This window comes from Theropithecus gelada, chromosome 11, assembly GCF_003255815.1.
Source record: "Theropithecus gelada isolate Dixy chromosome 11, Tgel_1.0, whole genome shotgun sequence".
Taxonomy (NCBI): domain Eukaryota; kingdom Metazoa; phylum Chordata; class Mammalia; order Primates; family Cercopithecidae; genus Theropithecus; species Theropithecus gelada.
Window position 1 is genome coordinate 5654328 of NC_037679.1, and position 26449 is coordinate 5680776.

General features: G+C 36.2%; 1 long non-coding RNA gene across 1 annotated transcript in view; it reads left to right on the plus strand.

Moving 5' to 3' along the window:
- LOC112635501 overlaps nucleotides 1-25380 on the plus strand; it is a 185694-nt gene extending 160314 nt beyond the window's left edge. Inside the window, exon 3 of the long non-coding RNA XR_003121923.1 lies at nucleotides 25224-25380. This is a non-coding gene — a long non-coding RNA (uncharacterized LOC112635501). The remainder of the gene's footprint in view (nucleotides 1-25223) is intronic.
- The last annotated feature ends 1069 nt before the right edge of the window (nucleotides 25381-26449 follow it).

Sequence of the window (26449 nt, forward strand, 5' to 3'; positions counted from 1 at the left end):
AAAATTCTGGCTGTTACTTTTGTTTCAGCTGGTGACGTATCTTAACAAGTATATGCAATTTTCTACCTATTCGATTTCCTGTCTAGTAGTAAAACTCTTGCTCTCAAACACAGCTTGATAGCAATTACCCCAAAGATGCTTATTTTGTCTGTTTGATAAGCAGTATCAAGCGTATCAATGGTTGACAGTATTTGTAGTAATTCTTTATTTCAATATGGGCTTCTGATATTTTAATTTCCAAAAATAGTCTCTGTGCTAATTCTCAAATCAAATAAGGACTTTTATTCCTAATCATTTCTTAATCTTCATCTCAAAAATAATCTTTCTACCATCAAAAAAATCAAAAGGCATTCTTCACACTAAATTGGTGTCTCTTTTGCTTTGTTTCTTTTTCTTCCTTCCTTGAAATCTTCTGGAATGATTGAAACCTAGGAAGCAGCATGATTTGAGATGACAAGGGTTTAGTCCTCAACACACCTTCTGTAGATGCATTTCTAGCTTCAAAATGACATGCAGATAGAGCAGGGCCAGTTCTGGTCTGATTTTCCACATTAATCTATATTCTAAACTTTAGACTAATGGCACCATTTCACATAGTGCTGTACCAATTTTAGGAGAATCATTTCCTTCACATTAGAATGTTTATCAAACCTATGTGCAACGTAGTCTGCAATAATAAAGAAGCCTTTTGCTAAAGCATGAGGAACTGAGCCTCTTGTTTTTGAAAAGTAGTTAAGAAATCATCTTTTTTTTTTTTTTTAAATCCAAGTAGACTAAATTTCTCATTGAAAATAATTGAAAGTTTTGTTTTGCTTTGTTTTGAATATCACTCCCATCAGGAATTATCAAGTAGAATTTATTCGTAGAATATGAAAAGAGGTAGAGATATATGATATATTTGCAATATGCTCTCTAGTTCATTGAACCAAAAAACCATAATTTTTGACATGTTTCAGCAGAACAGTTGTATGAATAAGAGGCCATAGAGCACGGTGGATAAGAGCACAGACTGGGTTTGCATCCAGGATCTGCTGCAGAATCTGGCTATGTGTAATCTCTGTGTACCTCAATTTCCTCATCTGTAACATGGTGATAATTTCACTACCACTAACACTACCTATCTCAGAGGGTTATTGCAATGATTACACAAGTTAATATTTATAAAGTGCTTGGTACATTATCTTGGCATATGTAATGGGTAAGCTGTTACTATCACCACAGATATAGGATTATTTATTTAATTGATGAATAAAAGTGGTATATATTTATGGTGTACAACATGATGTTTTGGGATATGTACACATTGTGGGAAGGCTAAATTGAGTAAGTTAATATTACCTCAGCTACGTATCCTTTATTTTTTGTGGTGGGAACACAAAATCTCTCTCAAGTGTACAATATGTTGCTATTAACTATCATTACCATGTTGTACAATAGAGCTCTGGAACATATTTTTCCTGTCTAACTGAAATTTTGTATCTTTTGGCTAACATCTCCTGAATCTTCCCCTCACTCCTGCCTCCAGCTCCTGGTAACCACCATTCTACTTTCTGCTTCTGTGTTTGACTATTTTAGATTCCAAATATAAGCAGAGGTTATGCAGTATTTGTATTTCTCTTCCTGGCTAATTTCACTTAACGCTATGTCCTTCAGGTTAGATGTAGGATCTTCATATTAAAAGGACTGAAAGACGGTTTTCCTGTAAATATGTCCCATGTCTTTCTAGGAAAAGTCCTTTAGGTCTTGCCTTCCTATCTTCTGGTTTTAAATTTGTACCAACATTTCTTCTGCTTCACAAAATCAGGACTGAGTTTCATCTGGAAATCTCAATTCTAATCATTCTCTAAAAGCCTCAACTTACAAATAGCATGCTATACTGGAAAAGTATTTTTCAGGAATCCCATGATGATTAAAATGAACTGATATACAAATTAGAGAACAAACTACAGCATTAAATAGTGAAAATACAGTATTTTCTGGATCATGATAATTATGTATTGTAATTCTATATTTTTCAGTTTGTAATTTTCTGTTTTGTGATTATTCAATCAACCCTTGTCTTCATTATTAGACTTTAAATTCCACAAGGATAGGGACTGTGCTTCCGTCATTATTAAATTCCAGCACCCTTTCTCTGATATATAGTAGGCATTCAAACATAATTGTCAAATGAATGAATGAATAAATACATGACTTGGTAATAAAAATGATCTTTTGCAAGTCAATGTTTTTATATAATAGCCTCTTAATAAGTTCACCTGTACTTAATAGGGTTGTTCATACTCTTAGTAAATTTCTATTAAGAAAGTAGAAGACTGACAGAGTAAAAAGCAGCTCATTAACTTAGCAGAGAGGCAGACTTGAGGAGGAGTCTCCAGTCTTCTGAGTCCCAGTTTGGGTCTGCTTCTGGTAAGATGACAAAGGATTTGGAGAATCAGTAAATGCCACCTTATTTCCCTCATTAGTAGTTTTCCTTTCTTTTCCCCTGCAATAGTTTCATAACTTGCATCCTATAGATGCAGAAAGAAGAAGGGAGAGCATCTTCAGTTAGTTAGGACTCTCCTTCTGGGAGGAAAGTGGATATTAAAGCACAGGATTGTTATATCCTCATGACTCAAAGTCCTGCATCCCAGGGGTGGTGACAAATCTGAAGCTCTGATGAAATTAGAACATACTGCTCACCCCCAGACAGGTAGGTGTCTTGAGCATCAAATGGTTAGTATCAACAGTGACAGTATTTAAAATTAATGTGCTATCTTACTGAAAAATTAACATGTAGGCAAATGTATAACTTTTAATTTATTTACTAAATAAATAATGTTTTATTTAGTGCCTGAAAATATCGTACATAGAAAGATAGTTTTCACCATCTGGAAACTATTTTGGGGAAATTAAAATTCTGGAGCTCAATTCTATCAATAATCCCCTACTGCCATTATTATTATTATTATTATTGTTATTAGTAATTTTCCTGTTGCCTTGTCTTCAAATCAGATCCTAAAGCTTGTTTCCTGTAAAGCAGCTCCCAACAACTTTGTAAGTCAGACTCTGTCCAACGTCCTCTTTGACATTTAGACATTCCTCTCTGATTTTGCTCTGAGTCACATAAACATATTACAGACATAAATGTTCTTGCTTTTTTGCTACTCTTAGAACATGTGGATATGATTTAGTTCCTAAAACAGGATTCTTTGAACACCTACTCTCTACAAAATCCAACTCCCATGAAATCTGAGAGAAGTTTTCCTCTAAAGTATAAACCAGAAGCATAGCCAAACCAATATTTTTTTAAGTTATACTTTAAGTTCTAGGGTACATGTGCACAAGGTGCAGGTTGGTAATTTTTTAAAATCAAATTAGGTCATTAGAATAATGTTCTGTATCACTGGAATGGGAATTTAATGCTAGACAATTTTGGATCATTATTATTATGCCAAGCACAACTATCTTCAGTTAGTTATGTCAAGGTGGGGATATAATTGTCTGTTGGATATGCTGACTTCTTGTTTCATTCAGCTTCCATGCTGCATGAAGATTCTAGAAACCATGATTAACTGAAATATTTGGGGAATGAAGACTTAACTTTTATTTAATTTTTTAAATTATATTTTAAGTTCTAGGGTACATGTGCACAACGTGCAGGTTTGTTACATATGTATACATGTGCCATGTTGGTGTGCTGCACCCATTAACTTATCATTTACATTAGGTATATCTCCTAATGCTATCACTCACCCCCGCCCGTACCCACAATAGGACCCAGTGTGTGATGTTCCCCTTCCTGTGTCCAAGTGATCTCATTGTTCAATTCCCACCTATGAGTGAGAACATGCGGTGTTTGGTTTTCTGTTCTTGTGATAGTTTGCTGAGAATGATGGTTTCCAGCTGCATCCATGTTCCTACAAATGACATAAACTCATCCTTTTTTATGGCTGCATAGTATACCATGGGGTATATGTGCCACATTTTCTTAATCCAGTCTGTCACTGATGGACATTTGGATTGATTCCAAGGCTTTGCTATTGTGAATAGTGCCACAATAAACATACATGTGCATGTGTCTTTATAGCAGCATCACTTATAATCCTTTGGGTATACCCCCAGTAATGGGATGGCTGGGTCAAATGGTATTTCTAGTTCTAGATCCTTGAGGAATTGCCACACTGTTTTCCACAATGGTTGAACTAGTTTACAGTCCCACCAACAGTGTAAAAGTGTTCCTATTTCTCCACATCCTCTCCAGCACCTGTTGTTTCCTGAATTTTCTAATGATTGCCATTCTAACTGGTGTGAGATGGTATCTGATTGTGGTTTTGATTTGCATTTCTCTGATGGCGAGTAATGATGAGCAATTTTCATGTGTCTGTTTGCTATATGAATGTCTTCTTTTGAGAAGGGTTTGTTCATATCCTTTGCCCACTTTTTGATGGGTTGTTTGTTTTTTTCTTGTAAATTTGATTGAGTTCTTTATGGGTTCTGGATATTAGCCCTTTGTCAGATGAGTAGATTGCAAAAATTTTCTCCCATTCTGTAGATTGCCTGTTCACTCTGATGATAGTTTCTTTTGCTGTGCAGAAGCTCTTTAGTTTAATTAGATCCCATTTGTCAATTTTGGCTTTTGTTGCCATTGCTTTTGGTGTTTTAGACATGAATTCCTTGCCCATGCCTATGTCCTGAATGGTATTACTTAGATATTCTTCTAGGGTTTTTATGGTTTTAGGTCTAACATTTAAGTCTCTAATCCATCTTGAGTTAATTTTCATATAAGGAGTAAAGAAAGGATCCAGTTTCAGCTTTCTACTTATGACTAGCCAATTTTCCCAGCACCATTTATTAAATAGGGAATCCTTTCCCCATTTCTTGTTTTTGTCAGATTTGTCAAAGATCAGATGGCTGTAGATGTGTGGTATTATTTCTGAGGACTCTGTTCTGTTCCATTGGTCTATATCTCTGTTTTGGTACCAGTACCATGCTGTTTTGGTTACTGTAGTCTTGTAGTATAGTTTGAAGTCAGGTAGCATGATGCCTCCAGCTTTGTTGTTTTGGCTTAAGATTGTCTTGGCAATGCAGGGTCTTTTTTGGTTCCATATGAACTTTAAAGCAGTTTATTCCAATTCTGCAAAGAAAGTCATTGGTAGCTTAATGGGAATGGCATTGAATCTATAAATTACCTTGGGCAGTATGGTCATTTCCACAATATTGATTCCTCCTATCCATGAGCATGGTATGTTCTTCCATTTGTTTGTGTCCTCTTTTGTTTCACTGAGCAGTGGTTTGTAGTTCTCCTTGAAGAGGTCCTTTACATCCCTTGTAAGTTGGATTCGTAGGTATTTTATTCTCTTTGAAGCTATTGTGAATGGGAGTTCATTCATGATTTGGCTCTCTGTTTGTCTGTTACTGGTGTATAAGAATGCTTGTGATTTTTGCACATTGATTTTGTATCTTGAGACTTTGCTGAAGTTGCTTATCAGCTGAAGGAGATTTTGGGCTGAGACGATGGGGTTTTCTAAATATACAATCATGTCATCTGCAAACAGGGACAATTTGATTTCTTCTTTACCTTACAGAATACCCTTGATTTCTTTCTCTTGCCTGATTGCCCTAGCCAGAACTTCCAACACTATGTTGAATAGGAGTGGTGAGAGAGGGCATCCCTGTCTTGTGCCAGTTTTCAAAGGGAATGCTTTCAGTTTTTGCCCATTCAGTATGATATTGGCTGTGGGTTTGTCATAAATAGCTCTTATTATTTTGAGATATGTTTCATCAATACCAAATTTATTGAGAGTTTTTAGCATTTGTCAAAGGCCTTTTCTGCATCTATTGAGATAATCAGGTGGTTTTTGTCTTTGGTTCTGTTTATATGCTGGATTATGTTTATTGATTTGCATATGTTGAACCAGCCTTGCATCCCAGGGATGAAGCCCCCTTGATCATGGTGGATAAGCTTTTTGATGTGCTGCTGGATTCAGTTTGCCAGTATTTTATTGAGGATTTTTGCATCGATGTTCATCAGGGATATTGGTCTAAAATTCTCTTTTTTTGTTGTTGTATCTCTGTCAGGCTTTGGTATCAGGATGATGTTGGCCTCGTAAAATGAGTTAGGGAGGATTCCCTCTTGTTCTATTGATTGGAATAGTTTCAGAAGGAATGGTACCAACTCTTCCTTGTACCTCTGGTAGAATTCAGCTGTGAATCCATCTGGTCCTGGACTCTTTTTGGTTGATAGGCTATTAATTATTGCCTCAATTTCAGAGCCTGCTATTGATCTATTCAGGGATTCAACTTCTTCCTGGTTTAGTCTTGGGAGAGTGTAAGTGTCCAGGAAATTATCCATTTCTTCTAGGTTTTCTAGTTTATTTGTGTAGAGGTGTTTATAGCATTCTCTGATGGTAGTTTGTATTTCTGTGGGGTCAGTATTGATATCCCCTTTATCATGTTTTATTGCATCTATTCGATTCTTCTCTCTTCTTTATTAGTCTCTCTAGTGGTCTATCAATTTTTTTGATCTTTTCAAAAAACCAGCGCCTGGATTCATTGATTTTTTGGAGGGTTTTTTGTGTCTCTATCTCCTTCAGTTCTGCTCTGATCTTAGTTATTTCTTGCCTTCTGCTAGCTTTTGAATCTGTTTGCTCTTGCTTCTCTAGTTCTTTAAATTGTGATGTTAGGGTGTCAATTTTAGATCTTTCCTGCTTTCTCTTGTGGGCATTTAGTGCTATAAATTTCCTTCTACACACTGCTTTAAATGTGTCCCAGAGATTCTGGTATGTTGTATCTTTTTTCTCATTGGTTTCAAAGAACATCTTTATTTCTGCCTTCATTTCGTTATGTACCCAGTAGTGATTCAGGAGCAAGTTGTTCAGTTTCCATGTAGTTGAGCAGTTTTGATTGAGTTTCTTAGTCCTGAGTTCTAGTTTGATTGCACTGTGGTCTGAGAGACAGTTTGTTATAATTTCTGTTCTTTTGCATTTGCTGAGGAGTGCTTTACTTCCAACTATGTGGTCAATTTTGGAATAAGTGCGATGTGGTGCTGAGAAGAATGTATATTCTGTTGATTTGGGGTGGAGAGTTCTGTAGATGTCTATTAGGTCCGCTTGGTGCAGATTGAGTTCAATTTCTGGATATCCTTGTTAACTTTCTGTCTTGTTGATCTGTCTAATGTTGACAGTGGGATGTTAAGGTCTCTCAATTATTATTGTATGGGAGTCTAAGTCTCTTTGTAAGTCTCTAAGGACTTGCTTCATGAATCTGGGTGCTCCTGTATTGGGTGCATATACATTTAGGATAGTTAGCTTTTCCTGATGAATTGATTCCTTTACCATTATGTAATGGACTTCTTTGTCTCTTTTGATCTTTGATGGTTTAAAGCCTGTTTTATCAGAGACTAGGATTGCAACCCTTGCTTTTCCATTTGCTTGGTAGATCTTCCTCCATCGCTTTATTTTGAGCCTATGTGTGTCTTTGCATGTGAGATGGGTCTCCTGAATACAGCAAACTGATGGGTCTTGACTCTTTATCCAATTTGCCAGTCTGTGTCTTTTAATTGGACCATTTAGTCCATTTACATTTAAGGTTAGTATTGTTATGTGTGAACTTGATCCTGTCATTATGATATTAGCTGGTTATTTTGCTCGTTAGTTGATGCAGTTTCTTCCTGCATCAATGGACTTTACATGTTGACATGTTTTTGCAATGGCCAGTACCTGTTGTTCCTTTCCATGTTTAGTACTTCCTTCAGGATTCTTGAAGGGCAGGCATGGTGGAGACAAAATCTCTAAGCATTTACTTGTCTGTAAAGGATTTTATTTCTCCTTCACTTATGAAACTTAGTTTGGCTGAATATGAAATTCTGGGTTGAAAATTCTTTTCTTTAAGAATGTTGAATATTGGCCCCCATTCTCTTCTGGCTTGGAGAGTTTCTGCTGAGAGATCTGCTGTTAGTCTGAGGGGCTTCCCTTTGTGTGTAACCCGACCTTTCTCTCTGGCTGCCCTTAACATTTTTTCCTTCATTTCAACTTTGGTGAATGTGACCATTTTGTGTCTTGGAGTTGCTCTTCTTGAGGAGTATCTTTGTGGCATTCTCTGTATTTCCTGAATTTGAATGTTGGCCTGCCTTACTAGGTTGGGGAAGTTCTCCTGGATGATATCCTGCAGAGTGTTTTCCAACTTGGTTCCATTTTCCCCGTAACTTTCAGGTACACCAATGAGACATAGATTTGGTCTTTTCACATAATCCCATACTTCTTGGAGGCTTTGTTCATTTCTTTTTACTCTTTTTTCTCTACACTTCTCTTCTTGCTTCATTTCATTCATTTGATCTTCCATCTCTGATACTCTTTCTTCCAGTTGATTGAGTCGGTTACTGAAGTTTGTGCATTTGTCATGTCGTTCTCGTGTTATGGTTTTCATCTCTATCAGTTCTTTTAAGGTCTTCTCTGCATGATTATTCTAGTCTTCCATTCATCCATTCTTTTTTCAAGGTTTTTAATTTATTTGCACTGGTTATGTAGTTCTTCCTTTAGCTCTGAGAAGTTTGATCGACTGAAGCCGCCTTCTCTCAACTTGTCAAAGTCATTCTCCACCCAGCTTTGTTCCATTGCTGGCAATAAGCTGTGTTCCTTTGGAGGGGCAGATGCCCTTTGATTTTTTGAATTTCCAGCTTTTCTGCACTGCTTTTTCCCCATCTTTGTGGTTTTATCTGCCTTTGGTCTTTGATGATGGTGGTGTACTGATGGGGTTTTGGTGTGGGTACCCTTTCTGTTTGTTAGTTTTCCTTCTAACAGTCAAGACCCTCAGTTGTAGGTCTGTTGGAGTTTGCTTGAGGTCCACTCCAGACCCTGTTTGCCTGGGTGTCAGCAGTGGAGGCTGCAGAAGATAGAATATTGCTGAAGAGTGTGTGTTGCTGTCTGATTCTTGCTCTGGAAGCTTCGTCTCAGGGGTGTACCCCACCGTGTGAGGTGTGAGGTGTTGGTCTGCACTTAGTGGGGGATGTCTCCCAGTTAGGCTACTCAGGGGTCAGGTACCCACTTGAGCAGGCAGTCTGTCCATTCTCAGATCTCAACCTCCATGCTGGGAGATCCACTGCTCTCTTCAAAGCTGTCACGGGCATTTACCTCTGCTGAGGTTTCTGCTGCTTTTTGTTTAGCCTTATTTAATTTTTTAGTCAGCTTAAGTTTAAGCAGAAAACATTTGGCTTTAGTTTTTGTTGAAAAACTTTCTAAAATAAGTTTATTTTCTTGCATCAAAAGGATAGCACAGTGGAAAGCTGTTTTCAATAGTTAAGAACATTACAAGTCCCTTGGGATCATTTTCTGAGTATTATAAAATGTTAACTGAGAGAGGGTTTTGAGATGAAAATGGAAATGGAAACTAGTTAACAACTAGGCCCCTGGGTCAAACAGCTAGTTACCTCTGACTTTAGAAAGTGGACGATGGGCTGAGCATGGTGGCTCAAGCCTGTAATACTTTGGGAGGCTGAGGCGGGTGGATCATGAGGTCAGGAGCTCAAGACCATCCTGGCTAACATGGTGAAACCTCGTCTATACTAAAAATACAAAAAAAATTAGCCAGGCGTGGTGGCACATGCCTGTAGTCCCAGCTACTCTGGAGGCTGAGGCAGGAGAAAGGCATGAACCCAGGAGGCGGAGCTTGCAGTAAGCCGAGTTTGCACCATTACACTCCAGCCTAGGTGACACAGCAAGACTCCGTCTCAAAAAAAAAAAAAAAAAAAAAAAAGAATAAAAGAAAGTGGATGACAAACTATTTATTGAGCACCTGCTCCTTTAGGAGCCTGAATTCTGGTGGGAAAGAGAGGGGTGTGTTTAAAAATAATTGCTCTACAATGTTGTAAGTGCTTATGAAGGTATACAGCAAGTGCTATTGTAGCTCAGAGCAAGGAACTACTAATGGCCTAAAGGAGTCAAAGGCCTTCCTTTGGGAAAAATGATGGTCTGAGCCTTGACACACACATGAGTTAAATGGAGAAGAGGATATAGGACACCTTTGATGTAATGAGTGAAACCTATGTAGAGCATGGTGGGTATGTCTTTGTGACAGGGCAAGGAGAGACTAGTGGCAGATGAGGTTGGACCAGCAGCCTGGAGACCACTGATACAGAATTCAAGCACTATTTTGCAAATAATGTATGACAATGGAATAAACAATCTGACTTGTGTTTCAGAAAGATTACTCTTTTGGTGGTGGGAAAGAAGCATTGGAAGGAGGAAGTGACAATTTTGATAAATTATCCAGTTAATATTTCAAAGGAGTCTTTTTACTGTTTGTTTATTGACCTAAATTATAGTTTGTATTTTTCATTTACCTTTAAGTAGGAAAACATTTCAGATCTCTTATTTAGATGCTATGTTATTATCATCACTCTCAGTATTGGGAAACTGAGGCACAGTGGGCACATGACTTCCCCGAGATTCTGAATTGAATCAACTGAGAAACTGACTCAAAACCAGTCTCACAGTTTCTTCCAGCAACTGCTAGACCACACTCCCCACTATTACGGCATATTTATGATATAATTAACTTTCAGAAAGCCATATGGCTTTCATTACAAAGACTAAAGGAATGTGCTTTTCATAACAAATGGCATATGGCCTCCAATAGCTCTTTGCTTGCATGTTTTAACAAAATGAACATGCACATAAATTAGATGCCTCAGGTCAGTTAGCAAACTGAAGTTGATTTTCTTTTGCTCTCCCTAATTACAGCTGCATTTCTGACAAATATCAAGGAGTTTTTTGGCAGCCCATAGGTGCAGACATACATAGTACAGCTCAAATGATCTTTTTCTTTTACGGCATTGCTCTTTTAAAGAGTCAACATTTTTCTCTTATTCACAGTGGAGTGTGCAGCTTGTGAAAATGGAGCATTTTTGATGAAGCTGCGTACTTTCAGAATGGTGGAAGATTTAATTGACTTAAATGATACAACAGGCAAGAGAAAAACTAAATGAAAATCATTGAGATGAAAGTTGACATTTATCTTTGGTCACTTGCATGATGCAGAGGAGAGAGATACATGATAGATGCTCACATGCTGAACTAATTTAACAGCAGTTAAGCATGAGGGCTCACTCTTAATCTCTTAGAGTTATTTAGAAGCCTTTCTATTTTAGGTAGCATGCCTTAAAGTTCTGCTCCCTTAGTTTGCACTGTGCCTCATCCTATTGTTTATTTAGCACGTTTTTTAATACAGTCTGAGAATAAGCTTCTTGCAACTTTCACATTATCATATTACAGTATTCGCCACTGATTATTTGTACTCAAGGTCAATGACATTATCTCATTGGAATTCCCTGGACTCTGAATTTATAATAAGATAGTCCAAAATGTTCTTGTCTGTGATGGAAAAATACAACACAATTACCGTAAGTCAGTTGGTTCTTAAAGTGTTTGAGTTTCAAATTTGGCTACTCTTCATACTGGCAAATTGCTTACTTTTCTTTTAAATGCTTGTACTTATATGACACCAATAAAATTTTCTTGATTAATGAAGTAGAAATATAGCTTCTATAAAAGGAAATTTGAAACATATATATTTCTGAAGTAACTAAAGAAGTAGAAATACATTTTAATTAATATTAAAGTATTTAAATCCTTCTATTCAAAAGCTCAGTTTCCTAAGAACAAAGAAAACACATAATTTAGGACGATTTACTCATTAAGAATAAACCAAATGTTTTAAATAATCAGTTAAACTTTTAGTCTCTTTTTTTCTCATCTAAAATGACTCACTCAAATCCTGTTCATACAAAAGGAAAGTGTTAATTTGTATCCTAATTCACCTTATATTTACTATAATGTATATTTCTTTTTTGGACATGTCATAGCTTCTCCTTTCATAAAATAATATCTTCCATTATGTTGCAATTACAAACGATGGCTCATAGAATTGGTGAATCATAGGGTTGGATGGAATAAGCCCTTCAGCAGTCATTTTCACCTCAAGGGCATCTCTAAACCATGAGTTGAACAACAAGGTGAGTAAGAGACACCTTCAGTCAGAAATATGGCCTTGGCTAGATGAAAAAAAAAAAAAAGGTACATCTGGGAACTCTTTTTCTCTTTAGCAAACTACATCTTTCTTTCTTTTTTCAAGGTGAATCTTATTTCAAACTGATATCATCAGAATAATAACCCCACAACAAAAATTGTTGTGTGAGACCATTTAGATTCACTTCATATGTGAGAATCGGATGCTAGCATCTGCAAGACATGAGATAAGCAATGTTTGAAAAGAGCAGATTCTGCCCCCATCTATGTAAGCATAATTTATTACGTGACTACAAAATGCAACAACAATATATAAGCATAAAATGTGTAAAAAAGTTAATGCTGCATACATCTGTAAAAAGCCAAAAAACAATTTAGAAGAAAAGGCAATTAGGGTAACATTTATGTACTAACAAATCATTTGAAGTTGGGATACAATGTTATTTTCTTAACTGTCACAATTCACTCATATTAAGACCCTTCTATTTTGCTTTTATCCTCCATATCATTTAAGGATAGTTACATTGGAGGGACTACTTCAAGATGCTGAGCCAGGGTGGCTGACAGTATGAGGAAGTTAGGAAAGAGTTTCAATCAAACTTGATCTCCTGGTTCTTTATATGATGGTCTTTTCATGAGTAAGCAACCATGAGCACAAAAAGAGAGACATGACTCACTCCAGTTACTTTGAGTATTTGGGTTAATTTAAAATTTATATTCTTAAAAAGATGTGACATGCAAAGATATAAACCACTAGTTTCTCCAGATTTTCAAATCCTGCTCCAAATTATTTTAACAAACACATATGTTATCATTTAAATGGGGGAAACGGCCAAGACCAACCCCAACTGGCTTCAGAGGAAGTCAGATTCTGTAAAGAGAAGATGTTTTGGTCTGCTGAGCACCATATTGGATCTGAATATGCTAAGGTAGTCTTAGTACTAATTTTGGTGGTTGGATATGCAGAGACTTCACTGGAATTGGGAAGATACAGGAAAGAAGGGGTAGAGAAGGAGAAATGTTCATGGAAGGGGAGAGGAGCAGAATAACCAGGGGGACGATGCAATACTGGGAAATCACAGAGGGTAAAGGCAGTGAGTGAAAATCCAGGTGCTGGAGTGTCTGCAGGATTATTAAGCACTAGAAAGTTTAATTGTTACTAAAGCAGTGTCTGTTTCTGTAATTGTAATGTATTCCAACTCCTCAACTTTTAGTAAAGTCTCTCATAAGCACCCATTTTTTGAGGGTGTTCTTTTGTTTTTGGATTGAAAATTATGGGAAAGGTTTCCTTCCATGTTGGGTGGAATAGGGTCAGCACCAACAGGAAGAGTTGTAAATGAGTAAATTAAGCAGAAGCAGGCATTTGGAGCCAAGGAAGTACCAGCTCTTCCTTCTCCAGCTTTCCTTCCCCCACATATGTCTAGATATTTTGGAGAGAGTTTTGGTCTTTTACAATCCATGGGATGGATGTTTGAATCAAGGAAAGAGTAGATCCCAGATGATATTTATGCTATATTTGTAAAGTCTGAAAATATAACAATTCATTAAGGGAGAAAGTCAGGATGGAAAATTTTGATCTCTAGCACTCCTTTTACTTTCATAGTGTTAACAGTGTAACACATGATATTGTTGGCATTTTCTTCTACAGACATACCAGACATTTAGCATTTATTTTTTATTTTTTATTTTTTTTAGTCAAGTCTGAGCTAGTCAATTATGTGTCTGGTAAACCAAAAGATATTACTGAAATCCGTGGCAACAGTTCAGGAACCATCTTGTGCACTTGCATTTATTGGAAGTATAATGGTAGGTTGCCTGTCTCTGTCGCATTCTTTATGGTACACAGGGAAATTTGTTTGTATGTGAAAATATTTATAGGAAGTAGTTTTGTTTTGCGAGTCATGTAGACTGGTAGCTACATGTTTGAAGATACCCACATTTTTTGGCTCTTATCGCTTATGAATAATGGCCATGGGATAGAGTGAAAAAAGTATTAATAACTTAATGCTCAAACTTACCTTTTAAAAGAGCAAATTTCACATATTTCTAAAGTGAAAATAAACTTGAGATATAATTTGTTTATGTTGTTAGAGTTTTTATGCACGTGCCTCCACTGTATTCTGCTGCATTGGTAGTGGCAAAATAAATGGATGAGAGAGAGAGAGAAATAGAGACAAAAGACAAAGGAAAGCAAAGATGTTTTAAGATATGGCACAAACAGCAGGTCTAATTTCTTTATTTGGTAAATCTTGCATACTCTCTGTTTAACAGATTTGCCTTGCACTGCTGCAGCTTGATGTTCTGAGAGGGTTCTCAAGGAAAATTAATTTGATGGAGCAACTCTCATATCATATATCTTGACATTTGAGAACCTTCCAGAAAAGACCAAAGTGTTCCAATAGAACAAGCTCCTTGTCTACGTATCTACATTTGGCCACAACAATGCTATTCTCATAGTTATGGGAAAGGCTGAAGGCCAAGTTCGTGTCTGGTTTTGTATCTGGTCGAGTCCTTACATGCTTACATGAACATTCAGGGAAAGGTTTAATTTTCCCAAGACTCACAGAGGCAATTGTTTAGTGGCACCAAATTGTATTTCTGCTTAAAAAAAGATGACACAAACTGATACCATAGAAATCTAAAATGTCAGTCAAATATTAAGCGATTTTAATCCAAACAAATATAACCATAAAAAACTGAAGATTGTTGTTACTTCTGGAAACACTATAACTTTTTTTTTTTTTTTTTTTTTTTTTTTTTTTGCTTTTCAAGATGAGTCTAGGACCATTTAGACCACAAAAAATCCACTTTGTTTTAGAGTTTCGAGGATGCATCTCTGTGTGTGGCTTCCAAGGCTCCAAGTTTGTTCTAAAAAACCTACTCCTGTCTGTGTACTCCAATTCTTATTCACATAGGGCTGTGTGTGTGTGCATGTATGTGCATGAACAATATTTTACACTTGCACTTAATGAAATCTACCCTCCTAAATGAGGCTTATTTTTCCAGCCTATCAGAATTCAGTAGCATTCTCATTTCTGCCTGGTTAGGATTTATTCCTCCCTGATTCTTGTCATTCACAAAATAGCAAATGTATCATACACAAATTCATTGAATCACTGATGAAAATGGAGATGAAAGCAGGGCAAAGAGAAACCTTTTATGGCACTGGTGCTCGCCCTTCAGAGTGACATTGATCTGTTAACCATCATTCTCTGGGTGTGGTTGTTTAACCAGTTTAAAAATCACTTACTCCACAAACATATTGAACGCTCCCTGAGCCAGGCTTCATGCTGGGTGGTGGGAAAGACAAGTGATACTATCCCTGACTTCAAGCAGCCCAAGGGAAGAAAGACATGAAAATGAGGAGCTGCAGTGAAGTGTGATAATGCCAGAGGTGTATATTAGGCAAGGCACTTAAAAGCCAGCCTAGGATTTTCTGAAAAAATAAACTGAGGAGAGTAAGAGGTTTTCTGAGTTTGTTCAAAATATATAGAATTTATTTTTTCAGATAAATTTTAGAAACAGTTCATTACCAGGAAAATCCTATTAAAATTTTGATAATAATTGCATTATACTTTTAACTTAATTAATTCAGCATCCTTATGCAGAACCATGATATATATCTCATTACATCCCCGTGCATTTTAAAAGACGATTTTTAGGATATTTTGTTTTTTGTTGCTTTTGAGAATAGGGATTTTTTTCTCATACTTTCTAAATATATTTTTGTGATTTTCCAAGAAAGCAATGGGTCTTTGGCATATTTATCTTATGATTAGCTATGTTTCTGGGCTCGTTTTTTCTAATGTTTTCAGTTGACTCAACTGAGGTTTTTAAACCAAAAATCATTGCTTATGGATAAAGATCATTTAATTTTTTATTTTTAAACTACCTATTTGGTTGTGTATTTCATCACACTTTTAACCTTTTAGAATATTGTAAAGTAAAACCTTTGGCTTTAATCACATACATTTGCACTTCAAGCACTCATAGTTCAGCTGCCCAGGACTCTGCAGATGTGGGTTTCAGCAGCGAAGGTGTATTGCGCCTGCTCACAGACCTTGGGAGTGTACCTTTCTCTCTTTTTACAAGATGTGCTCACTGCTTAGTGATATCACAGATGCTGTTGCATTTTATTTATATATTCCAAGTCATTTTCTTGAATGTGTGAGAAATATAATTATAAGATTAAATATTTTTGAAATTAAGAATAGAAGTAAGTGGGAAAAAATTGACTGTAAAAAATGAAAGGACTATTCGGTGAGACCAATTTATGACAGGTTATTTAACTTACAAATGCTTCATCAGCGATACATATGGATGTTACCAGAGTGATGTAATCTTGGTCAACAGACACTACATGTCTTTCCGTTCCTATTTTATATTCTTTCCATCTATGTTCCTATTTCCTGGAATAGGAGTTGCTATAATGGCAACAGCAGGCATCCTTAGTTTAGTTTTTCAGACATGAAATGTACCTACACATATTTGTATTTTAGAAAGGTCACTCTGATAACACATTGAAGGATAGATTAGGGGAAGACAAATTAACAACAGCAAGACTGGTTAGGTGCTGAAGTAATACTGGAAAGAATGAAGAAGTGGGGCAGATCTGTGAGGTCTGAGGAGGTAGAGTCAGTTATTCATGACGAATTAGATGCAGGGATGAGTAGAGGAGAAATCAAGTATAGCTTCTCAGTTTTTTTATTTGATGGTTGAGATACAGGGCAATACACCATGTGCTGCTGGAACCCACCTCTGAGGTATCTTGGGAAGCTGGACTGTGGTTGTTTGAAATACAAGGGTCTGTGACTAAAGCCAAAGCTTTTACTTTACGATTTTGATGCCAATATGAGTAGAGAATAGAAAAGGAAAAGTCGGCATGGGAGAGAAGACAATGCATTCAGTTGTGCAATACTTTGAGTTTCAGATGCCTGTGTGACATCAAGTGGAAATGGTAGTTGATTCATGGATTTGACACACAGGAAAAAACACAAATACAACAGACTTTCTATTCAGTCTGTTTCTTTCTTTGGGGCACAAGGAAATAATGAGGGGCAGGAATACAGCAAGAACACAAACAGAACACAGTAAAAGACTTCTGTATGCACTCAGTTGAGACTTCTACAGAAGTTTTATTTTTTTCTTTATTATGGTAAAATATATATAACATAAAATTGATCATTTTAACTGTTTTTAAGTGTACAATTTAGATGCATTAAGCACATTCACATTGTTGTGCAACCATCACTATCATCCCTCTCAAGATTTCTTCTTTTAAAATTTAATTTAATTTTAAATTGACATACAATAATTGTACATATTTATGTGGTACAATGTGATGTTTTGATACATATAATGTATAGTGATCAGATCAGGGTACTTAGCATCTTCATATTTTCAAATATTTATCACTTTTTGTATTGGGAACATTTAATATCTTCCCTCTAGCTATTTTAACCTACACATTATTGTTAACTATAGTCATCCTATATGGTATAGAGTACTAGAACTTCTTCCCTCTATCTAGCTGTAATTTTATATCTTTTAACAAATCCATGCATGTCCCCACATCCCCCTACCCTTGCCAGACTCCAGTATCCTCTGTTCTACTTTTTACTTCTAGGAGATCAACTTTTTTATTTTTTATTATTTATTTATTTATTTAGTTTGTGTGAAAACATGTAGCCTTTATCCATTTATCTGTTGCTGGATACCTAAGTGGATTCCATATCTTGGCTATTGTGAATAGCGTTCCAATAAACATGGAGGTACAGATTTCTCTTTGATATACACATTTTCTTTCCTTTGGATAAATACCCAGTAGTGGGACTACTGGATCATTTGGTAGTTCTATTTGTCGTTGTCTGAGGAGACTCCACACTGTTTCCATGTGTCTGCACCATTTACATTCACACCAACCTTGATTGAGTCCCTTTTCTCTACATTCTCACCAGTAATTGTTTTCTTGTCTTTTTGACAATAGCATAATAGCCATCCTAACTGGGATACCTAACTGTGGTTTTGATTTGCATTTCCCTAATGATTAATGGTGTTGAGGATTTTTTTTTCAAACACCTGTTGGCCATTTGTATGTCTTCTTCTGAAAAATGTTTGTTCAGATCATTTGCCCATTTTAAAATTAGATTATTTGGATTTTTTTGCTGTTGAGATGTTTGAATTCCTTGTATATTCTGGGTATTAATTCTCTGTTAGATGAACAGTTTGCAAATATTTTCTCATATTCTGTACATTGTCTTTTCACAGTGTTATTGTTTCCTTTGATGTGCAGAAGCTTTTTAGTTTGATGTAATCGCATTCGTTAATTTTCGCTTCTGTTGCTTGTACTTTTGAGGTCTTAACCATAAAATATTTGCCTAAATCAATGTTCTGGAGTATTTCTACTGTGTGTTCTTCTAGTAGATTTATAGTTTGTGGTCTTACATTTAGGTCTTTAATCCATTTTGAGTTGATTTTTGTATGGGATAAGAGGTAGGAGTCTAGTTTCATTCTTCTGTATATGGATATCCAGTTTTCTTAGCATTCTTTATTGAAAAGACTGTCCCTTCCCCAGTGAATGTTCTTGATGTCTTTGTCCATACCATTTGCCTATAGATAGATGGATTAGCTTCCAGGTTCTCTATTCTGTTCCATTGGTCTACGTGTCTGTTTTATACCAATACCATGCTGTTTTGGTTACTATAGCTTCCTAGTATATTTTGAATTCTGGTAGTATGAAGCCTGAAGCTTTCTTCTTTTTTCTAAGAGCTGCTCTGGCTATTTGGAATCTTTTTTGGTTCAGTACAAATTTTAAGATTTATTTTCTATTTCTGTGAAGAATGTTATTAGCATTTTAATAGAGTTTGCAATGAATCTGTAGATTGTTTTGGGTAGTATTATCATTATAAAAATATTAATTCTTCTATTATAAGCATGAAATGTCTTTCTATTTGTTGGTATCCAATTTGATTTCTTTCATCAGTGTTTTGTAGTTTTCCTTATAGAGTTCTTTCACCTCCTTGGTTAAATTTATTCCTAGGCCTTCTTTTTCCCATAGTTATTGTAAATGGGATTGCCTTCTTGATTTCTTTTTAATTAGTTTGCTCTTTTGTATAGAAATGTTACTATTTTTTATGTTGATTTTGTATCCAGCAACTTTAATGAATTTATCAGTTCTAAAATATTTTTTTTTGTAGAGTCTTTAGTTTCTTTTTAGTATATAAGATTATGTCTGCAAACAGAGGTGATTTGACTTTCTCCTTTTCAATTCAGATGCCCCTTATTTCTCTCTTGACTAATTGCTCTGGCTAGGACTTCCAGTACCATGTTGAATAAGAGTGCTGAAAATAGGCATTCTTGTTTTGTTCCAGTACTTGGAAGCAAAGCTTACAGCTTTTCCCCCATTTAGTATAATGTTTACTGTCAGTTTGTCATATATGACCTTAATTGTGTTGAGGTACTTTCCTTCTATTCTAATTTATTGAGAATTCTTATCATGAAGGGATGCTGAATGTCATCAAATGCTTTTCCCGCATCTATTTTAGTAATCATATGGTTGTTGTCCTTCATTATGTTGATGTGATGTAATACATTTATTGATTTGCATATTTTGAACCATTCTTGAATTCTTGGAGTAACTCCCACTGGATCACGGTGTGTAATCTTTTTGATATATTGGCAGATTAAATTTCTGGTATTTCATTGAGGATTTTTGTATATATGTTCATCAGGAATATTGGTCTGTAGTTTTATTTTTTTGTTGTGTCCTCATCTGGTTTTGATACCAGGGTGATGCTGGCCTTGTAGATGGAGTTAGACAGAGTTCTCTTTGCTTCATTTTTTGGAATAGTTTGAGAAGAATTAGTATTAATTCTTCTTTGAAGTTTTGATAGAATTAGCAGCAAAGCCATCTAGTCCCAGACTTTTCTTTGTTGGGAGACTTTTTATTACTGATTCAATCTCATTATTGGTCTTTTCAGGTTTTTTTATTTCTCCTGGACTCAATCTTGGTATATTGTATGTGTCCAGGAATTTATCCATTTCTTCTGGTTTTTCTAATACATTGGTATATAGTTGTTTATGGTAGTTTTAAATGATCCTTTGTATTTCTGTGGTATCAGTTGTAATATGTTTTTATTTCTAATTTTATCTATTTGGGTCTTCTCTCTTTTTTTTCTTAATCTAGCTAATGAATTGTTGATTTTGTGTATCTTTTCAAAAAATCAACTTTTTGTTTTGTTGATCTTTTGTATTTTTTAATCTCAATTTCATTTATTTCTGCTGTGATCTTTATAATGTCTTCTATTCTACTCATTTTTGGGTTTATTTTTTTGTTTCTAGCTCTTTGATATTCATCAGTAGGTTGTTTATTTGAAGTCTTTCTCAATTTTTGATGTAGGCATTTACTGCTAAATGTCTTTCTGATTAGTGCTTTTGCTGTGTCCTATAGGTTGTTGTACATTGTGTTTCTTTTTTCATTTGTCTAAAGGAATCTTAAAATTTAATTCTTAATTTCTTTTTTCACCCAATCATCCTTCAGGGAAAAGTTGTTTAATTTTCATGTGTTTAATATAAAAAATTAGCTAGGCATAGTGGTGTGCACCTGTAGCTCCAGCTACTCATGAGGCTGAGACAGGAGAATAGCTTGAACCTGGAAGGCAGAGGTTGCAGTGAGCTGAGATCACACCACTCCACTCCAGCCTGGTCGACAGAGTGGGACTCTGCCTCAAAAAAAAAATTACATGTATTTATATAGTTTCAAATGTTTCTCTTGTTTATTGTGTTCTGGTTTTATTCCACTGTGGTCAGATAAGATACTTGATATAATCTCAAGTTTTAAAAAATTTTTGAGATCTGTTTTGTGTCCTAATATAGGGTCAGTCCTGAAGAATGTTGAACATGCTGATGAGGAGAAAGTGTATTCTACAGCTTTTGGATAAAATGCTCTTCATATGTCTGTTTAACCCATTTGATCTATGGTGCAGTTTAAATCATCTGATGTTTCTTTGTTAATTTTCTATCCACATGAGCAGTCTAAAGCTGAGAGTGGAAGGAAGTCCCCAGCTATTATTATATTGGAGTCTATCTCTCCCTTTAGAATGAGTAACATTTTCTTCATATATCTGGGTGGTCCTGTGTTGGTTGCATGTATATTTACAATTATTATATTCCCTTGTTGAATTGATCATTTTATTATTATATAATGTCTTTGTCTATTTTTATGGCTTTTGACTTGAAGTCTGTTTTATCTGATATAAATATAGCTATACTGGCTTGCTCTTGGTTTCTGGTTGTATGGAGTATCTTTTTCCATCCCTTCACTTTCAGTCTATACGTATCTTTGCAGATGAGGTGAATTTCTTGTGGGTAGCATATCATTGAGTCTTTTATTAATAAAAAATATCAATTTAGCCCATCTATAGCTTTTAAGTGGGGAAATTAAATCTTATACCTAAGGTTATTATTGATACGTGAGAACTTACTCCTATCATTTTCTTGATTATTTTCTAGTTTTTTATATAATTTTTGTTTCTTGCTTCCAATTTTATGCTTACTTTTGTGATTGAGTGGCTTTCTGTGGTGACAAGATTTGATTTCTTTCTCTTTTTCTTTTGTGTATTGGCTGTATCCATAAATTTTATTGTTTTGCTTTTTTTCACGATGTTGGTTTTCATTTTCTCCATTTTCAGATATAAGACTCCATTGAATATTCATTGTAATTCTGGTCTAATGATAATGAATTCCTTTAGTTTTTGCTTGTCTGTAAAATATTTTATTTCTCCTTTATTTTGAAATGATAGCTTTGCTGGGTATAATATTCTTGACCGACAGTTTTTTTGTTTTTTTTTCCTTTCAGTACTTTGAATATATCAGCCTATTCTCTCCTAGCCTGTAAGGTTTCTGCTGAGAAACATGTTGCTGGTCTAATGGGGATTCCTTTATATGTGACTTGACACTTTTCATTTATTTTCTAGAATTTTATTTTGTCTTTTACCTTTGAAAATTTAAATATAAGGACCTATTCGGGTTAAATGTGTTGGGGTTCTTTGAGCTTCCTGGATCTGGATGTCCATTTCTCTCCCAAGACTTGGGAAGTTTTTGGCTATTATTTCATTAAATATGATTTCTACACATTTTCCCTTCTCTTTTCCTTCTGGAACACCTATAATGAGAATATTTTTTTGCTTTGCTTAATGGTGTCCCATAAATCCTATAGGCTTTCTTCATTCCTTTTATTTTTATTTTTGTCTGCCTGTGTCATTTCAAAAGATCTATCTTCAAGTTTAGAAATTGTTTCTTCTGCTTGGTCTCTTTCATTGTTGAAGCTATTGATTTTTAAAATTTCATTTGTTGAATTCTTCAGCTCTAAGTTTTTTTTTGTTTTTTTGTTTTATTTTGTTTTGTTTTGTTTTGTTTTGTTTGAGTTTTGCTCTTGTTGCCCAGGCTGGAGTATACTGTTGTGATCTCAGCTTACCACAGCCTCCGCCTCCCAGGTCCAAGCAATTCTCCTGCCTCAGCCTTGCAAGTAGCTGGGATTGGAGGCATATGCCACCATGCCTGGCTAATTTTGAATTTTTTAGTAGAAATGGGGTTTCTACATGTTGGTCAGGCTAGTCTTAAACTCCCGACCACAGGTGATCCATCTGCCTCGGCCTCCCAAAGTGCTGGGATTACAGGAGTGAGCCACTGTGGTTTTTTAAAAAATCATATTTCTCTTTGTTAAATTTGTCATTCAAATCATGAATTATTGTCCTGATTTCATTGATTTGTCTATTTGTATTTTTTGTATCTTACTGAGTTTCATAAGATTATTAATTTGAACTCATTGTCTGGCATTTTATATATTATGATTGTGTTCTGTTACTTAAAAATTATACAATTGCTTTGGAGGCATTATGTTTTCTTGCTTTTTTTATGTTTGATGTGCTCCTATATTGATTTTTATGCATCTGGTGGATGAGTTGCCTGTTCCAATTTTATAGAATAGATTGTATAGGGAAAGACTGATTATAAATGGGACTTAGGGTGTTGGTTTGATGGGGTACATTGGTTTTGGTTTCAGGTGAATGTAGTAGTGTAGTCTCTGTGTAGTTCCTTCAGCCATAATTCACGCCAGTGACATTTGTGACTTTCTCAGTGGCCTAGGCTGAGATTTTGTGGTGATGGTGATGTGGCTTTGCCATGGTGGACTAGCTGAGTTATTTCTCAAGTCAAAGGAGCATGTGTGCACATGGTGGCCAGCTTGGGTTCTGGCCACTAGGGTTGGGAATGTTACTCTGGCCAGGGGCACAGGCACGTAGTTGCTTGGCTGTCCTGGGGGCATGTTTGCTGGGGTTGGTCTATAGGCTGTTTCTAATGCCAGGGGCATATGCACACAGCTTCTTTGCTGGCCTGGGGGTTGTGCCCACCATGGGCAGTCTGTGGAGCTGTTTCTGAGGCTCAGGATGTGGGCCACAGAGTTGCTCAGCTGGCTTGTGGGAGCATTGCTAGGGGATGTCTATAAGACTTTACTCAGACCCTGATTGTTGGTGTACAGACTTTGGGTACACCAGGGGCATGTCTGGAAGGTGCCATGAGGCTGTTTCTCAGGCCCTGGATGTGGGTATGCACCTTTACCACTAGCCTATGGGTATGTTATCTGCTCAGTGACTCGGGGACCCCTCCTGATTGGGACAGATGGCAAGCATTAGTTTGGCTGGCTCTAGGGTGGATTTGCCCTGGGTAGGACTGCCAAACTATTCCTCTATCTGGAAGTGCAGATAGCGGGAGTTGGTCTTCCTGTTGTGCAGGGCCAGAGTTGCAGCTGATCCTGGGCCTACGCTCTGCAAAGCTGGGTTTGTGGTGTTCAGCCACCCTTCTGAGCTTGCTGGAATAAAGATGGAGCCCTGTTGAAAGAGAAGTGCACTGGCTACTTGATCCCAGAGGAGCGCACACTCCAGAGGTGGCTCTGATCTCAAGATGGTATGGTGCTATAGTAGCTTGACTCACAGGCAGTGCGTGAAGGGGGGGGGAGTGCTCATCTTACCCTCCTAATCTGGAGCAATGCAGCTTTGTGAATTTCTGGCAGCTCTCCAAACTGGACTTAGGGCTTGCAAGCGCTGTGGGATTCTCCTGTAGTAAGAAATGTAGGTGTCTGCAATGGCAATGGGGACTGGTGGGGATCTTGTGCTTACCTTTTCCCCAAAAAGGGAAGTCCCTCGCTGATCTGATGGGGGTGAGGGAGATGAGGTTGCAGACTTTGCATCCACAGTTTCCTCTGTGCTTCCATTTACCACAGCTGTCTCTCTACATCCTCACTGCCCTCTAGTACTCTCCTTTCAACACTCCATTCAAATGTTAAATGTTTTTTCATTGCTTTTGTCTTTTCTTGTTGGGGGAATGAGGGCCAGGTGTCTGTAGCCAGCCATCTTGCTGATGTCACGCTAGAGTTTTTTTGTTTTTTTTTTTAATCTCCCATAATTGTTAGTGATGTTGAGCATCTTTTCATGTGCTTATTGGCCATTTATATATCTTCTTTGGAAGAATGTCTATTCATGTCCTTTGTCCCATTAAATTTTTATTTTTATTTTAAGTTCCGGGGTACATGTGCAGGATGTGCAGGTTTGTTATACAGGTAAACATGTGCCATGGTGGTTTGCTGCACCTATCAACCCATCACCTAGGTACTAAGCCCAGCATACATTAGCTATTTTTCCTAAGGCTCTTCCTCCCCTCCGACAGGCCCCAGTGTGTGTCGTTCCCCTCCCTGTGTCTATGTGTTCTCTCTGTTCAGCTCCCACTTATAAGTGAGAACATGTGGTGTTTGGTTTTCTGTTCCTGTGTTAGTTTGCTGAGGATAATTATTTGTTTTTCATTCTTGAATTGTAAAGAAAAATTTTAAACCTTAAAGAGTTAAAGTCTGACCATTTACCCAATTGTGATTTTCATTATTTGCAGCTACTAATTCTACTCATTTAGAAAACAGCATATGAAACATTGAATTAAAATGTGATTAAGTGGAATGAATTTCAGGCACACTTGGCACAGATCTAATATTTCTAGCTATCTTTGCCTAGCTAGATGCTTGAGATGATTTTTCCAATCAGTGTGTATCCTTTTTGCCCACATTCACAACTATTTCTGTACTTGGCTAAAAGTTCTAAGAACTAGGCTCAGACTCTTGTCTTGCTTACAAAAATGCTAGAAAATATATGCAAATAACAGTGTGTTTTCCACTTTCAGGATATATTTGGCATTAAACTCAGGACAGAAGAAGACACAAACTTTATCTTGTGGTTTGGGTCCTCCTATGCTCGTAAAAGTGTGGTTTCACCTGTTACCTCATAACGGTGCCATTGCTGTATGCACATCTGAATCTATTTACAATTTGAGAATAGAGGTGAGAAAGAATGATTTTCTATTTTGTGACATTTGTATGGTCAAAATTTTTATGAAATCTCGCCATGAAATTTCCCCTTTCTGAAAATATAACATGAGGAACTTTTTTAAAAGAGTAAAAAATGATTTAACTAATTATACTTGTGTGCTCCAAAACAAATCTGCACTCAATTGTTTGTAATTGGCTTAGCAGACTGATTCAGGGGCAGTAAATTTTAATAGATTTCGGTAATATTCAGCTATTTCTACATTAATGAAGGGAACTATATTATTTAAAAACACCCCAGAGTATAAAAGCGTTTATAGAAGCATTCAGTAAAATGTTGCATTGTAAATGACCTAAAATTGTTTTCATATGTTATCATTTATTTATCCCCAGGCAGATTGTAAGCAACTCAAAGGAGCTGTTTTTAATCCCCTTTTATTGCGTAATATCATAGTCCATGTACAGTGTTCGCTAAATAAGTGTTGCTAACTGATCTGGGACTTGAACCTTTTTTATTTGTTATTCAAAAGTTGTTTTACATTTTGGGTGGAAGAAAAAGAGTCTTTAAGACTTACAATATTTCTGTTAGATAACCAGTTTTAATACATTCTGAAGAATTCAAATGTTGGGGGTAAGTGGACTCATGTGCTCTATATTCCAAGCATTCAGCAATGCTCTTCGGCTGTGTCCTATTTGATTTCATTTACCATTCAGTTAACAAAGTCAATATTCATCAGCCTGTGGTAGACAACTCTTTTTTTAAATCCACTTGCTCCTTACATATGACCCTTTGAGGCTTTCCAAACAGCATCTTCAATTTTGTCTGTCATGGCACTTGTTTAGAACTAGAAAAATCTTTGGTATAAGCTTGGGAGAGGACTTCTTTCATGAACAACAAAGTGAAATACCTATTTCTAAACCTTGAGAAACACACTTTACAATAGGGTAGCCATTAGCCACTTGAAATGTGGTTAACCTGAAATGAGGTATGCTATACATGTAAAAGACAATGGATTTTGAAGAATTAGTACCAAAATAATTAGAATATAAAATACCTGAATAATTTTAAAAATATTGATTCCAT